Source organism: Phascolarctos cinereus, unplaced genomic scaffold (genome assembly GCF_003287225.1).
Source record: "Phascolarctos cinereus isolate Bilbo 61053 unplaced genomic scaffold, phaCin_HiC Scaffold_726;HRSCAF=1367, whole genome shotgun sequence".
NCBI lineage: Eukaryota > Metazoa > Chordata > Mammalia > Diprotodontia > Phascolarctidae > Phascolarctos > Phascolarctos cinereus.
The window spans coordinates 101563865-101577884 of record NW_027556098.1 but is presented as its reverse complement, the minus strand read 5'-3'; the positions used below and the strand labels follow the sequence as shown (position 1 = coordinate 101577884).

The 14020-nt window shown below is 40.7% G+C and overlaps 1 long non-coding RNA gene across 1 annotated transcript; it reads left to right on the top strand.

Moving 5' to 3' along the window:
* Window positions 1-9985: 9985 nt before the first annotated feature.
* On the top strand, window positions 9986-11510 carry LOC144454510 (uncharacterized). Its single transcript, XR_013482950.1, has 3 exons — window positions 9986-10193; window positions 10289-10504; window positions 10642-11510. It is a non-coding gene; the product is annotated as an uncharacterized LOC144454510 (long non-coding RNA).
* Window positions 11511-14020: the final 2510 nt, after the last annotated feature.

Below are 14020 nucleotides of genomic sequence, written 5' to 3'. Positions count from 1 at the left end.
TCCCTTTTAATCCTCAATCTCTGAACTAGATGGCTTCTAGTGTTCCTTTTAGCTCCTAAATCTATGGTCCTAGAACTCTATACCTATCTTCCAAGGATCAAACCAGACTAAGTTCTGAAAGACATTACCAAAAAGTTGGCCACTGCAACGGCTACCATTAGGAAATTGATTTTGTGTGTGAGGGTATGGAGTGGGTACACATCAACTTAGAAAACTGATTTATAAGGCATAGATGGCCTTGGTTTGTATCAACAAGGTACCCTTCCTCTTCCCCACCCCCCCATAAAAAATAACAAAAACCCAAGGATCCTTTGAAATATTTATTTAAGTGTTAGGGTTGAAGAGAGAAGGAGAAAGAAGGGGAAAATCCATCTAACCCAGGGGTTCTTAATGGGTTTTTTTGTGTCATGGGCCCCTTTGTTGGTCCTCTGAAGCTGACAGAGCCCTTTTCAGAAAGTTTTTAAATAACTGAAGGAAATGCTAAATTTCATTTAGAGCTTAGTGAAAATAAAGATATACATTTTTTTTCCCATTCAGGTTCATGGACTGCCTGGAAACTATCTAAACTATGGTTTCCTTACTCCTCTATAACCTTGGTTCTAGGTTCTATGGTTCTAGGTTAAGAAACCTTGGTCTAATAGAATCAGCACAAGGCCTTCCCTAAAACAAATGCCCTTAAAGACCTTTCCATATTGTTATTTCTTATCCAGCACCCTACATTTATCTAGCATGTCAGTTTCTCATTCTTTACCAGATCTTACAATCACCTACTTTTCTCCACGTATCAGGATCTTCCTATCTCTGATTTTTCCTTAGAAACTTTTTTTTGAAAGGAGGGGGCATGCTCTGGGACCCACAGGGTTGTCATACTGTTCTGGCAGCAACTTCCAAGGCATTGCCTTACAAGCAAATACAATTCACAGCTGATATAAAAAAGTTACAGATGTTATTCATGTTCATTTGAAATTCTTTTCTTAAATGTGCCAAGGAAAATGCTCTAGAAAGTTTGAAATCAAGTTGTATCTATGTTTACCTATGTGGATTACAGGCTTCTGCACATTATAGGGACACACTCTGGCCTTCCAAAAAGATTGTGTGGTCCTTATTTTGTAATCTGTATAATTTTCATGTTCCTTTTTCTTCCAAAAAGTTCATTTTTAAAGGTTTAGAAATGTGAGCTACCCTCTATACTTTCAGCCTTTTTCAAAAGGACAATCATCATGCTAGTACAAACAAACAAACAAAAACCAATAACTATGTTTCTGGCAAACAGTTATTCAAGAAATGTTGACTTAAATCTTTCCTTTGACACCAGCCAAAAACAAAACTGATTTAAACAATGAGAATAAAAACTAGAAGGACACTATGGAAATGATATAACTTTTGCTACAGCATCTACATGGAATCTCACTAAAAGAAATTATATGGAACCGTTTTTATACACCTTATCATATAGAATCACAGGGTCATAGACATGAGGAAGTAACCTCAGAAATCTTCTCATCCAAACCACCCCTCATTTTACAGAACAGGAAACTAAACCCCAGGGAAGTGACTGGGACTTGGTCAGGGTTATAGAGGAGCAAGTTGTCAGAGATCAGATCTGCTCCCAGTTCCTCAACTGCATAGGCAGGGCTCTTTCTTTGGTACCATACACTTTTAACCCCTTGTATGACTTAAACAAGGGCAGCCAGGTATTACAGTGGATAGATGTCCTGCAGACATCATCCTGAGTTCAAATCTGGCCTTGGATATTTACCAGCTGTGTAAACCTGGGCAAGTCACTTATCCCTGTGTACCTCAGTTTCCTCATCCATAAAATGAGCTGGAAAAGGAAATGGCAAACCACTTCACTATCTTTGCCAAGAAAACCCCCAATGGTGTTGCAAAGAGTAGTACATGACTAAAACAACTGAACAACAACTGTGAGTTATACTCATTTGCCAGTTCATGGGAATATGCTTAGAAAAGTATGATTAAGCATGAGAAGTACAGATGAATCTAACTTCTAGATGCCGTGAGTTTAAGGGACTTTTCAATGGTACCAGGGATACAATGAGATGGGAATTAGATAAAATAACTAACATGACAATAATATTTTGCATTTCAAAAGCCAAGATCACAAGTTTAATGGTTAGTCCCCAGGATGTTGCCTATTACTATCCCCATTTTATAGATGAAGAAACTGAGGCAAACAGAGGTTAAGTGGGTTGCCCTGAGTCACACAGCCAGTAAATGTCTGAGGCCACATTTGAACCTAGATCTTCCCAACTCCAGAATCTGTGCTTTAGTTACTGCACCCCCTAGCTGCTTACAACAAACACATGCAGTGTCCCAAAATGCTGCTGAGTCAGCAATTATAGAAAGCCTACGATTGAAAGACCCTTCCATAAAATAATTCTTACAGAAGAAAAAATAACAGAAGGCCAACTCACTGAACCTTCTTCATTCCTGACACTCCTACTCTGGTCTCCCTCAGTAGCAACTTGCGCTCCACAGGTTAAAGAGAGCATGCACCTTATCTCTCATGTCTGCTTCAACCTTAGGGACAGACTTTGGGGGACTCATCTCTTGGCAGATGCTCCCACAGGTAAGCTGAAGCCCTAATTCTCTTGGTACTCCTACCCTTGATTCCCCTACCATCTCCTGCAGCCCACCCACCTAGAAGCCTGCAGCCCCCTCGGCAGTTTCAGATTTAGACAAAAACCTTAGGAGTTAATCCTATGGCAGTGTTCCAGGAGGAATGCCCCACCCTCAGGGAGATTTAAGGCCCCTGAATCAGACCAACATCAAGCTTGAGAAGAAAGAATGGGGACAGCTGTGCAGGAGCGTGGAGCCTGGGGGAACAATGGAGAAGGAAAGAAACCAGAAGTATTCAGCACTGCTTACTACTATTTAACATAGCATAAGGAAAAGAAGAAGAGAGGAGAAGAGAAGAGAAGAGATTGCAAGGGGTTTTTGAAGCACCACCACCCCATCATCCTCCCACTTTATCTAATCAATCTAATGTCTCTGAGAGGAGGGACTAGCAAAGATAGAGGATAGTAGTCTGAGTCATCTCCACACCTGGAGACCATATCCAAGACTGATAAGCTAGGAAAACAGAAAATAAAGACTGAATTAAAACAGCACTGGTCATTCATAAAAGAAAGGACTACAAACAAGAAGCATGATTATAGCAAGAAAACCATAGAAAAATCAACCATGTGGTAAAGACAAAAGCTGGCTGATGAGTCAATCAATAGTACTTACTAAATGCCTACTATGTGCCAAGCTCTACTAAGTGCTAGGGATAGAAAGGCAAAAACCAGCCTCTGATCTCAAAGGGTTCACAATCTAATAGAAGAAACAGCATGAACACAACTTTGAACAGACAAGATACATACAGATTAAATTGGTACTAATCAACAAAGGGAAGACAGCATTAAGGGGATCAAGAAAAACATGATGAGGAAATATGAACAACTAATTTTGGGTAAATGCCATCTCACTGGACAAGCATCTCCTTGAAACAACAACAAAGCAACTCCAAGAAACTTCAGAATGTTTCAGAAGAGCAACCAAAGAACTAAATGAAAATAACAAAGAAATGGGAGTCAATCAGTGATTTAATTGGCGTAAAAACTCCTGAGGAAATCTACTAATGCAGACCAGCATCTTCTCTGCAATGTATCTGTTTGAGTCTCTGAGAAGCTAAGTGACTAGTCCAGGATCATGAATCCATATGTGTTAGAAATGGAACTCGAATTCTGGTCTTTCTGTCTCTAAAGCTGATTCTCTGTTCACTACACTACCTAAGTAAGAGAGCTCCCTCTCTACCTAAGAAATAAGGATAGAAGTTAGAATTCTAAAGGAAGAGATCAGCAAATCTAATAAAAGGTTGGAAGGACTTACAGCAAAAGAAGTAAACTCTTTCAGTAACAGTAGATTCTGAAAAAAGAGAACAACCTAAGTAACATGAAAAAATTGAGAAAGAAGGAAAAATAATGGAATAAAACAATCATGAATGCCCATAGTCTAAGAAATAATACAGAAAAATTGCTCAGAAATAATGGAAGTAGACAGAAATGTATAGTTCAGAGAAACCCACAAGACATCAACAGACAGGAGTCCCAAATTTAACTTACGAAGAAATATCATAACTGAACCTCAAAATTACAGCATCAAGGAGATATATTTGACATAAATTAGGGCATGTGTAAAATATTTTTGATACTGGCAGTGGCTTACTTAGCATCTTTCCATGAACAGAACATTTTGAATACTTTCTCTTATTTAATTGATTTTAGGAAATTAGTAAATAACTGGATATTATTGTCTTCTATTAAAGAAACTCAGAAATGAGTATCTAATAGAAAGAATGCGGCCCAAGAATTCTGGAGACCTGGGTCTGAGTCTTGGCTCTGTTATTAACTACCTGGACAAGTTACTTAATTTGATTAGGCCTCTGTGTCTCCATTTGTAGAAAAAAAAAAAGGAGGTTGAATTAGAGGACCTCTAAGGTCCCTTTCTGGTAGGAAATTCTATGATTCTGACTAACCCAAGATCATACCAAACACCACTAGCTTACCTGAGAATTAGTCTCCTGACTCCCTGGTCCAAAATTTAAGTTTTACATCTTTTCATTCATCAATATATGAAGATTTTCCCAGTTTCCTTGGATATCTGAGGACAACATAGAACATCTTTCTGAGCTTGCAGATTTCCCTTTATTTTAGGTTCCTTTCCATCCTTCTCTTACATGTCTACATCTCCCTCCCTCTCATTTGGCCAAGGAATAGCAAAAACTTTTAAGGGCTGAAGCCTGTTCCTTAATCCCTAGGTATACATATAATATAGTCCTATAACAAAGACAACTTAGAGTTCAGTTAGTCTCAATGCATAAGGCCAGCAGCACCTGTGAGGCTGGTTGAGATAAGTGTTTGTTTGAAACTGATTGGTTGAAACGTACAAATGTTTCATTTATACCTGAGTTTAAAGAGGAGCATCTGTTATGTTTGTGAACCCATCTGCTGTCCACTTTACCAGGGATAGTATGGTACAGACATCAGTTTAGTATCACAGGTCACGAACAATAGAATTGCACATCTCTTCCATAGGGATGCTTCATCAAGACATATGTTATATTGTCCCCTGGGGCTGATGCCAAATCAGCCTCTATTCAGAGGCTACATATGGTAAATCCTAAATGTAACATCCCATGTCTTTGGCACAGAAGGGTTAGACTTAGGTCTCAAAAGACTCCTTTTCACCAAATATGAATTTCCCACCTCTATCAAATGAAAATCAGCCCACCCAAACCTAAAGAAAAGTAGTGAGTAATTACTGGTAACTAACACCTGTAATATACTTGTGATTCTTAAATTCTTAAATCCTAGAGGCATAAAGAACCTTAAAATGCATTCTGTCTGAATAGAGCTAGAGCGCATGCTATAAAGCAAGTTCTTGAAGGAGCCAAATTAGTGTTATGAATCCTGTTAAAATATGGCTGGAGGCAATAATGTAGTATAATGGGGGATTGTAGATTAAGCAGATCATTTGGAACTTGTTTTTGTTTGATGTAAAAGATATATGTACAGGTTAATAGTCAGTTAAGGGATGGCAAAAGACTTAAACATCTGCATAGGCAATCTAACTCATGAAACACGTGTGTTCTTGGAATAGGTGCAAAGCTAACTCTCCTTCCAAGTTTGCAGCTTGGCAAGCTCACACTATGCTATGGGCTAAAAATTAACAAAGTCATAAGCCCCATTGCTAGTCTAGTAAGATAATTTGAAAGAAATCTAATTCTCTTATTTACTTTTCCAATGTACTTTTGGATTTAAAAAAAGCCTTCTTTTCATAAGTGGGAAAATAGTGTTTTAGGGGGTTTTTTTGGAAGGGGGAGGAAATGAAGCAATTTAGCTACTAATTGCTAAATCAATTAAAAGTTATCCTCTTCCCCTATCTTCCTACCCCCCCCTCCCTTCTAACCTCGATCTCTTTCCTTCCCCCTCCCCCTACAATTCTGTAAATAAAAGGAAGTTCTTCTGGAAAGGATGGTGAAGAGCTCTGGCTTCAGTCAGGCTCCTGGAAGATAGAAGTTATACGAGCTTCTAGTCATAATTTTCTCAGAATCCTTTTATTCTCCCCCCTCCTTTTTGGATCCAGACTGCACCCCCTACAGTCAAGGTCTTGGGCCTCATCCTAAGAGCAACAGCTGCCAGCTGCTTGAAACAGATTGAAGATTGCAAATTGAGCAAAATGATGACTGTACTAAAACCAAACATCTCATTTTTCCATTTGTCAGTGAGACTGGGATTTGTAAACCACTAGGTCTCAAGAGGTGAAGGCTGCACTGGTTACTTACATTACTCAAATGCAATAATCCTTCTTTCTCCCAAATAATAATGACTGTGCATCTTTTATGGATCATTCATAATGCGTTTAAATGACTAAGTTAAAACCATGAAAAAGGCCATTGTTTCATTGTTTTTCAGAGAAATTTAGTCTTCTTCCTTATAAATATTTTCACAATCTAGGGCAATAGCACCCAGCAAATAAGCTCTTCTTTTTAGTACTAGACAATCTAAACGTTTATTTATCCAAAACTCAATAACTTGTTGCTATCCTATGAAAACCCAAAAGCCCTATTGCTTTTGGGGCACACATTTAGCCCAGTACATTCAAATATCAGACTTCTCCCAGCAAGACTGAATTTAAGAATCCTGAAAGAAAACACACAGATCACTCTTAATCAAACCAAATAAATCAAAACCCCAAACACTTAACATCTCAACACAATTAAAAATGTCATTCGTACATTTGGGAGAGAGTCATAAATGTTAACTACTGATATTTTAGTGCGTTTTTACAAAGAATTCTAACAAAACTGTAGTAAATTTTTGTGTGGCTTTTCTCCATTCCCCACTCCCTGCTGCACCTAGGTGGGGACAGCATTCACAGTAGTAAATTACCTAATAGCTGGAGACTTTGGGGGAGTTAAAGAGAAGCTGAGGTGAGCCTAGAGCAAAATGGTAAGGGCAGAGCTGGGAGGATAAAAGGTAACAGGCTTAGTCAAAGATTTAGAGATTTAGACCTGGAAAGGCCCTTAGAGGTCATCTACTCCAACCCTTACCCCCATTTTACAGATGAGCAAATTAAAGCCCTGTGAGGTTCCGTGCCATGCCCTAGATCCCACAGGAAATAGGGAGCAGAGCTCACATTAGAACTCAGGTCCTTTGACTGCAAATCCAGCACTTTTCTCCCCTAGTCTCACTTTGCCTCCTCCAGCTAGGTTTCTCTTTTGCATAAGAAGGGTAGATGGATTTATAGAGGAGGTAAATTCCATTTACAAAGCTCTTTAAAACAGGAAACCCCAGCCCTTGGAGCTACTGCCTGTCAGCCTTTTAATTTCCTGGCTCTGGCTGGGGTGAGCCAGGTCTTCTGCGCTTTTAATAAATGACTGACTGGATCTGTGTTATTAAATCTCCCAAACAACCAAAAAAAAAAAAGTGAACATCCCCCTTCTCAACCAGCTAAGTCCAGCACGTAGTCTCGGTTTTCCAAAGTAGAAAACAGTGATATGTCAAATAAGGCACCAAAAGCCCCAGTTGGCGTTGGGGGTTTGAAACTTAGAGGTAACCTATACACCCGCAGAGCAAAGTAGGAAAAGTCCCATCCGGGAAGCTCCCACCCAAGTTTTCTGACTGTTTCTTCTTCCCAAAGCCCCGTTACAACTCAGCGCTGGCTCTCATTGCACCTCAGGTGAACCCCAGTTCTGCACTTCTGTACCAAAGCCCCATCCAAAGGGAGGTGCTTCTGGGGTCCCTACAAATCCCTTAAGTTCTCGGGGCTGTCGGTAGAGAATCATGCAAAGTTTGTCTCCTATTTTACAAACGCAGCTGCCGCGTCCCTGACTCAACATATATTCCCACCCTAGGGAGCCCAAAATGAGAGGGAAGACCCCTTTAGCATCCGCTACTCTCCCCCGACAGTTCACTCTAGCCCCAAGACCCCCAGATCCAGCTCGAAGAGGAGGTCCCCCAACAATCCCCACGTTCCCTTCTTGGTGTCGTTTCCCCCCCCCCCCCAAGGCCATGCAACTCTTGGCTGCTTCTCATCCGACCTCGAGCCTTTCTCCACTCAGCAGATCCCCAGCTCCTGCTTTTGTTCCCGGTGCCAGGGATGAAAAAGAGCAAAGAAACTCTTCTCCCCTGTCCTCACTAACCTTGTCATCCTTTCTGCTGCTTCTGGCGGCGGGTTCCTGGACGTCCCTCTCTCCCCAGACTGCCTTTGCCCTGCCCTGCCCTGCCCTGCCCTGCCCTGCCCCGCTCTGCGAAGTCCCAATCTCAGTATGTCCGCTCCAGCTGCAGCCCGCCCTCTTCGGACCCAGACTGAGGAGCACTGGCCCCCCACCCAAGGGCCCGCCAGATCTCCTCCACCTCCTCCTACTCACCGCCCCGCAACCGGCTGCAACCAACTCCTGCCTGAGGGGGAGAGAGAGGCCCTTGCACCCAGCGAGACTAGGAGAAAGCGCCCCACTCCCGTCCCACCCCCGCCACGGGGCAATAGTCCTACTCACTCGTTCTGACGCCGACTCCCGTGCCCCGGGAGGGAAGGGAAGGGAAGGGAAGGTATTTACCCGGAGCCTTCTGCGGCAGCTCCCCCCTCCTTCCTTCCAGTGGTTGGCTCTGCTTCTCCCCTCCCGCTCCACTCCCCTTATTTATGATCCTGGTGAGGACTGTTGTTATTCCTATTAATGAAGATCGGGATAAAGACTTCTGGAGGCAGATTGCCAGGATGGCGGGGCTGCTGGTACTTGTTATTACGCCCCATTATAGGACACTATCTGTTCAAAGCCCAGTCTGCAGCCGTTCATTAGGGATCTTTGTGGAAGAGGGGAGGGAGAGTGTAGGATCTGCGCTTCACTCCCCACCCGCTAATTGAACTTCTCGGAGGAAACTCCTAGTGACTGCAACCACCTTTTGACAGCTTGCCTGTGGGGCAGTTTTCTTGGTGTGTCATAAAGCTGTATACGGCAGAATCGTTAGAGAGAAAAGAATCGTCTGTAAACTGATAAATAACAAAAAACAAACCACATCCTAGCCAACACCTTCAACCTTTTCCAGTTGTACAGTGGGAAGAACATCTGAGGATCTGGAATCAAATCCTACCTCTTGGGTTACAAAGAGATAAGTAATTATAACAGCTCTTTTTGTGGTGTCCATCAATTGGAGAATGCTGGGGTTGTTTCATTCAGTGGTGTCCTAGTCTTTGTGACCCCATGGACCATATGGTCCATGAGGTTTTCCTGACAAAGATACTGAAGTGATTTGCCATTTGCTGCTCCAGTAGACTAATGCAAACAGAGGTTAAGTGACTTGTCCAAGGTCACACAGCTAGTAAGTGTCTGAGGCTGGATTTGTACTCAGGCCTGGCATTTTATCCACTGAATCACTTAGCTGCCCAATAGCTATTAGGACCTTGATAAATCCTTAATAAGGGATAAAATGCTAAAACTAGAGCCAGAAAGACTGGAATTTGAGACCTATGTCTTATGCATGGTGATTGTATCACCCTGGACAAGTCACTTAAACTGAGACTAAGTTTTCTCATCTTTATCTCTGCATTGTCTTCCCCCTTTCCAAAGTGTCATACACTCAATAGACACTCAGAAAACTATCAGAACAAGAAAACTTACCAAAACAAGAAAAGTACTGTAAGATTTGGGGGAATGGAGAAGGAGAATCATGTTTCTGTAGAATGTAAACTCCTGGGTGAGGATACTTTCTTTCTTTCTTTCTTTCTTTCTTTCTTTCTTTCTTTCTTTCTTTCTTTCTTTCTTTCTTTCTTTCTTTCTTTCTTTCTTTCTTTCTTTCTTTCTTTCTTTCTTTCTTTCTTCCTTCCTTCCTTCCTTCCTTCCTTCCTTCCTTCCTTCCTTCCTTCCTTTCTTTCTTTCTTTCTTTCTTTTTCTTTATCTTTTTCTTTTTTAACTTTGTATCTTTAGTGCCATGTGCAGAGTAGGTGTGTTATGGGTTGGACCTGACAAGCCAATCCCCTTTTTAATTTAAGTCTGATCTCAAAGAAGTCATTCAACAATGAATAAAAAAAGTTTTACTTATCCACAACAGGGAAAGGATAATCATATGTTCCTGATGTTGCAGCCCTGGAGATCACTCTTTGCTTCATGTGCCCTCCCTAACTATCTGCAGGTAGAGTATTTGCTTTGCACATTTCCTGCTCTCTCTCTATTATCCTTCCCATGACATCCCACTGGGTCCTATGTCCACCTCCCCTTATCATCTAGGAAAATGTGGAACTGAACACATTGGTCAGGAGTGTGAGTGGACTTCCTGGTCAGCAGTTCTATCAATTACGTTGGGCCCATTCACTCCTCTGGATTTATAAATATTATTTGGAGCAGATTCATACCAAAGCAAAGAATGGGCTTATCTCATCCCATTTTGAGATCAATGAAGGGGAACCTGACAACTTTCCCTGATAGAACATAGGCTCCTTGTGGGTAAGTACCAACTCATTTTTTTGTCTTTCTATCCTCAGCACATAGCACAGTGCCTGTCACTAAGCAGATGCTTAATAAATGCTTGTTGATTGCATGATTGCTTGACTTGTGAAGAAAATTGTCTTTTTTTCACCTAGAATGTCTGAATGTCCCGTGTGCTTCTCTCTGTTCTGTTTAAGATGACAGCATCCTGACCACAATGCTTCCAAAGGCCTCTCTGGTAGTCTGCTACATTCCAATTAATTTTCAGCCAAGTCAAATGACCCTGTAGGCAGGGTAATTCTTACTGGAGAAAGGTTACCTGAGGATAATCAGAATGGATGTCATTGCACTTTTCTGGAAAACCTATTGCCTTCTGAGAAGTGACCAGTGGCCTGAATTTCATCAGGCCTGCTTTCTGGAGATCAACCCACTTGGATGGCAACATAACATGGAGTCAGTACTCTAGAGAAGAGATTATGGAGGTCTTTCAGTGTCTTAAATGAGGTTTTAGTTTTCTGAGTGTCTATTGAGTGTATGACACTTTGGGAGGGGGGAAGACAATGCAGAGATAAATAAAGATGAGAAAACTTAATACAAGTTTAAGTGACTTGTCTGGGGTGATACAATCAGCACGTGTAAGACTTAGGTCTCAAATTCCAGTCTTTCTGGCTCTAGTTTTAGCATTTTATCCCTTATGCCCACGGTCCTCTGTGGTATGGGGGACCCCTGGGTTCCTTGAGTCCCTTTTAGGGGTCTGTGAGGTCAAAACAATTTTCATAAGAATAAAAGACATTTTAAATTCCAATACAGTAAATACTGATGTACATAACCATAAAAACAAAAACTCATTGGGAGGTCTTTGATAATTTTTAATCCTGTAAGAGGGTCCTGAGACCAAAAAGTTTGAGGATCACTGCACTATATCATTCTCAATAGCCTGAAGCAGAGGTGTCAAACTATTGACCCACAAGCACATGTTACTGCCCAAACGAGATTAAAATATAATTAGGAAATGATTAATAAAATAAATAAAATATGATTCAACATAGATAATGTGAATTTGTTATTTTTTAAGTCAATATGGGGCCCACAGGGATGCCTTTGTATTTGAAGTTTGCATTACTGTCCTAAAGTCAGCTTCTCAGATAACCAAAACCTTACCTTTGCTCCAGGGATTTTTCAGTGGATATTATGCTGGACCTGGAACCAGGGAGAGCTGAATACAAATACAAACTCAGATCTTTACCATCTTTGTGTTCCTGGGTAAATCCCTTAATCTCTAGCTGCCCCTTTTCCTCTAATCAGTAAAAAAAATGGTGATAATCATATCACCTACATTCGAGTTGCCGTGAGGGTAAGATGAGATGATATTTGCAAACCTTAAAGCACTATATAAAAGCTAGCTGTTGTTGTTATGCACAATACTGAGAGCTCTTAGGTGTTCTCTGACTACAATTTTGTTTTTCTTTGGTATCAATGCTGTTAGCCAACATTTCCAGTGCAAAGGTCATCTTCTTCTGCAAAGAAAACAAACCAAATGAGAAAGGCACCTCTGCCTTCACAGCGTTCATTATCATCATCCCCAAGCCACAATTCTTTTTCTTTATTCCTCCTCTTCTTTCCTATATAGCTTTAAAAAAATCTTTTTTTGTTCTCCTTATCCTTCCTTATCTACCTAAGGTTGTTCTGAGCTGTGGTTCTCCTGACACAAATATTGGAGTCAGTATATCAACTAACATTTATTAAGCACCTGCTATGTGCCAGGCATTGTGTTAAAGCACTGAGTATACAAACAAAATAGACTGTTACCTCAAGAAGCTCCCAAAGGAGTGGGATAGAGACAGCATTCCAACTACATATACACAAGATAGCTAAAGGATAAAGTGGGAAGGTGCTAAGATTAAGGAGGACTGGGAAAGGCAGAAGGTGAGACTTTAGTGGAGCCTTGGAGGACCTTGAATGTCAAGACCTTTTAGGCAATGGGAGCCATTGAAGTTTTAAGCATCTTATCTTAAAAAAAAAAAAGAGAATCAAGGTATTTGAGATTTATTAGGTGCTCAAGTCAACGGCAAGGCACAAATGGAAACTGGAGAGGAAATCATTTGGCTAACAATCAGCATGAACTTCTGAGAGACATGCAGAAGCCAACAAACAGCCCAACATGCCTTTGTTCTCTGAGACTGGTCATTGACTGCATTCTCTGTTTTGAGTCTTAAGCTGATATCCTACTTAAACCTAAAATTTAAATGAATGTTAATCTCTCTTAAATCAAAGCTCTAAATCAACTAGGAATGTTTAATGAAATTCCACAGCACAATTTTTTTTTCTTTTTTTTTTCATTCTCTTCTTTTAGTTTGTATTGGAATCAGACAGACAGGAAAGGGATGTTGTGTGTGTGTGTGTGTGTGTGTGTGTGTGTGTGTGTGGTGTGTGTGTGTGTGTGCGCGCGCGCGCGCGCGCAGCTCTTAGGCCTAGTTCACAGGATCCCAGCTGTATTTATCTGTCCCCTTTCTCTAATCGCTTGAGGATCCAGAATCAGTTCACTTTTCCAGCATTGGAGGCTTTACATTACACCTCCCTGTCTGCAAACCACAGCAAAAAATAAGCAGGGTTGTATTAGAGTAGGGAAGCAATGCTTTAAGTTGCTGAATTGCCCTTTATTTTTCTTTTGTCCAACCTGACTGTGTCCTATGTATGAGTGCCTGGTCACCTTCTTCAAAGCTAAATTAATTAGTTGTACTGAGAAACTCTTAATATTGAAGACTTGCTGTGCAATTGCACCCTAGACAGCTCAGTGCAGTTTCTCACCTCTGAAAGGAACATGGTATTCTATAGAAAGGTATCCTTCTAGATTGTTGATTTCAATTGCCTCATTTTGCTGATGAAAAACCTGAGGCCAAAAGTGTATAAATGACTCTTAACCCAAGTCACAAAGCAAGTTAATGGCAAAATTTGCACCAAATTTTGTACAAATGGCAAATTTTTAATGGCAAAAAATTGCAAAAAATTTTGTACCAATGGCAAAATTTTGCCCAAAAAGGGCAAAATTTGCAAAATCTTCTTATTCATACTTGCCTGTTTCTTCTAGTGCACTACAAAGACTCTTCATCATTATGATTTTTAAAAATTTTCCCAAACAGATATCTCTTGGATAAGTAATATATTGTGCCTTAAAATACTTCCTTAGCCCATTTTCTGTGAGACCACTTTTAACAATGATGAAAGCTAGAGAGAGATTGCCACAGATTTATACTGCTGGAAATAATCAGACCTCCCAATTCTGTCACCATCTGAGCACTCACAGCAGTGACATATGTTTTGCTTCATGATCAGGAATACAGTGAGAACAGTAAAGACAGGCTCACAACCCTGGAGGAACTCAAATTTTTTCAACAATTAATTTAGTCAATAAACATTTGTACAGTGCCTGAGAAGTACAAGGAACTATGCCAAAATCTGAGTCTGGGATATAAAAATAAATTAACACAATCCTTACCTACAAAAAAAAATTCCAATAGGGGAAATCACACACTT